The following is a 3,574-nucleotide window of genomic DNA, read 5'->3' on the forward strand; positions in this document are numbered from 1 at the left end:
ATGCAGCCACATACTAGCAAATAAATAGTCATCCATCAAACCAACACATACACATCTTAGTATGCATGTAAAGGTAAACTTAGGGATACATCCCAATCATTAATATGGACCAAATCACATGGCCACATACAAAATAATCAGTGCCCAAATGAGCCATTGCACTTGGCTACGTCAACATGACACAAATACATAAAATAGATAAGTTTTCCATACATTCCATGACCAAAATAATTAAACCCTTTTATACCCAAAATCCTTGAAGATAGTGTGGTCCGAGCTCCGACGTCTCTTGATCCTTTAAGCTAGATTGATGTATCTAAAGAGAAGGGAAAAGAGAGGAGGGTAAGCTATAAAGCTTAGTAAGTACACATTCAAATAATCTACATTTTGCAACTATTGATAATTTAAGCATAATTACTTATCCATTATGATACTTTTCATCATGTCATATGTATACTTACCTTCTATATTCATATGCACATACTTATCCAAATACATATCTTTCATAATATCATCATATACTAAGTCCTAATAGGTTTTAGTACATACCTGTTCCATCTTGCACACCTATGGCTTACTTAAATATTACTTTCGGAATTCACATTACGTTACCCGTTGAACACTATGAATATGATTCGGACACACGGAAAAAATACACAGAAGTGCCTAAACGTAGCCTTGGCTACTTGACAGAAAGTGCACTGAAGTGCCTCATATCACAGAATCACATGCCGCTCTTAACAGGGATACTCAAAGAGCTAAGAGAGTATCCAAACACAACTCAGGATACCCAGCACCCAGACCCTAGCATGTATCACATATTAAATGAGCTCATAACACACATAACTATCCTAGTGACATGTCACTTGTATCCTCAACTATTCCTAAGGTTCAAATGAGATTTTAGACTCCTAGACCTTTACCGAATGTACTCGCATAATGGTTTCTTACACATGGCCAACGTCTCATAATCATATAGCAAAGCGTCAAAACATGTTATATTATCAACATAGCCAAATAAGTATAACAAGCATACAAATATCAATAAATCATTAAATAGCAATAATTAATGTATTTATTTGCATATGTATTTACCTCGGTACAAAATATTAGAGATCGAGTCTAAACCTTATAAACCTTGTTTTTTCCCCGATCAAGGTCCGTATCTTGATTCTCTTGATCTATAATACCAAATTTAGCTTGTTTAATGCATACATTACTCAAAACGACCCAAAATTCATACTTGGGTAAAATTACTATTTTACCCCTATACTTTTACATATTTGCAATTTAGTCCTTAGGCTCAGATAATACAATGTATAGGATTTCTTAATTACCCAAGCCTAGCCGAACATTTCTCATGTTCATAATAGCCCACATTCTCCTTCCTTTCACATTTTTCTACCCTTTTCTACAACTTTTACAAAATAGTCCTTAAAGCCCTTTTCATGAAAATCTACTTAGTAAAAGTTGTTTACCATCCTTTAAACTCTCATATCCTTTCATAAAATCATCAAAACATAAGCTTCTCATGATGGGTAAATTTCTAAACCTAAATCCTAGCATGAAATATGGTTAGAAATAAAGAGAGCAAGTTACCGGGGTTTCAAAAATACAAAGAACATTAAAAACGGGACTTGGAGCACTTACTATAGAGCTTGGAAAGCTTGAAAACCCTAGCTATGGAGAACCTAAAATTTTGGTAGCAACATGGAGAGAATGAGCTAATTTTTGGCTTATTTTTCCCTTTTTATTTCATTAATATACCAAATGGTCAAAATGCCCCTAATGTCTTTCCTTCAAATTTTTCCATACAATCCCTTTTTTGTCCAAAACATAAAATTTAGGCAAATTTCTCTTTAAGACCTCCTAATTAATAATCCAAAGCAATTTCATACAAATTGCTTCTAAAACACAAATTTTACAACTTATTCAATTTGGTCCCTAATTTCCAATTGGACACCTTATACTTAGAATTTCTTCATGAAACTTTGACACATGCATATATTCATATTCTAAACCTCATAAAAATCATAAAATCAATATTTTAATGTCAGATTTGTGGTCCCGAAACCATTATTCTGACTAGACCCTATTTTGGGATGTTATAGCAGTAGTAATTCTTTGGGTAGTAGTTTGGTAAAAAATTTTCCATGGTATTATTATGTCATGAAAATATTTCCTTGAGTAATTCCAACCTTTATCATTCAACAACAGAAATACTATCTACTTTTTCTTTGTGAATTTCCATGACATTTAGATTGTTTTGTCAATTATAAGTTATAATTGATATTATTAGTAAATTTGTCAATTCTCTTCACCAATTTATACTTTGTTTCTTTTGCATGGCTTCATTAGTTAAATTTACAGTAATACTTACCAATTTTAATCAACTTACGGTCCATGTGGAGACGATACTCACTCATTATTATATTATTTGAATTTACGTGTACACTTGCACATTTGTATTACACATTTACACTCAAGAAGTTTTTGGCTTCATTGCCAGGGATCAACACTATTGGTGGAAAATTGGTTTGTTATTATCTGTTTAATTTCTGTTAATTTAGTTTAATTAGTTATTTTAATTTTTATTTTCTAGGTCTGTGCTGGTGCATGCATAGAAAAATTCTGGAGAATACAGAATACTATTTTGATCCAGAGATTGAGAGAACCTTAAGGCGAAGGAATAGAGAGTTGTGAGAAAAGGGAAGAATTAGAAATGATCAAATTGGAAAAGGGCCACTACATTAGGAAAGAAAGGATGTTGATATTGCTCAAATTGTCGATGATAGAGACAAACCCATTAGAGAACATGTAGTGCCAACCTTCGATGATTTAAATCCAGGAATTTTGAGGTCACATATTTATGCTCAGCATTTTGAATTAAAGTCGGTGATGTTTCAAATGCTGCAAACAGTAGGGCAATTTAGTGGGTTGCTTATTGAGGATCCAAGGTTACACTTACGACTCTTTTTGGAAGTCTACAATTCATTTAAGCATCAAGGTGTTCCTGAAGATGCCCTACAACTAAAGTTATTCCCTTACTCATTACGAGATCGTGCCAGGGCATGGTTAAATGCATTACTATCAAGTACGGTGGCATCATGGAATGAGCTGTGTTAGAGGTTTCTGCTAAAAAATAATCCCCCTAACATGAATGCTAAATTGAGGAATGACATTACATTGTTTAGACAATCAGAAGATGAAACATTATATGAAGCATGGGAGCGATTCAAGGAGCTACTAAAAAAATGCTCGATGCATGGTTTCTAGCATTGGACGCAAATGGAAATGTTTTATAATGGATTCAATGCTTATAGAAGAATGGTTTTTGATGCATCTACCAATGTAACTTTACTTGATAAATCATATAATGAGGCTTATGAAATTCTAGAAAGGATAGGAAATAATGGTTATCAATACCCCACTACTAGGGTTGGAACTGACAAAAGAGTTGCAGAGGCAATAGAGCTTGATGTAATTACATCTCTAACAACTCAGGTATCATCTTTAACAAATATGATTAAAACACTGAAAAGGCCATCTACAGGGCAGGAAATGAAAGTAGTAG

At 33.4% G+C, this 3,574-nt stretch overlaps 1 non-coding gene across 1 annotated transcript; it reads right to left on the reverse strand.

The window, feature by feature from the left end:
- Nucleotides 1-3,165: 3,165 nt before the first annotated feature.
- LOC128279971 (small nucleolar RNA R71) lies at nucleotides 3,166-3,272 on the reverse strand. Its single transcript, XR_008270155.1, has one exon. It is a non-coding gene; the product is annotated as a small nucleolar RNA R71 (small nucleolar RNA).
- Between the last annotated feature and the right edge of the window lie 302 nt (nucleotides 3,273-3,574).

This window comes from Gossypium arboreum, chromosome 8 (assembly GCF_025698485.1).
Source record: "Gossypium arboreum isolate Shixiya-1 chromosome 8, ASM2569848v2, whole genome shotgun sequence".
NCBI classification, from domain to species: Eukaryota; Viridiplantae; Streptophyta; class Magnoliopsida; order Malvales; family Malvaceae; genus Gossypium; species Gossypium arboreum.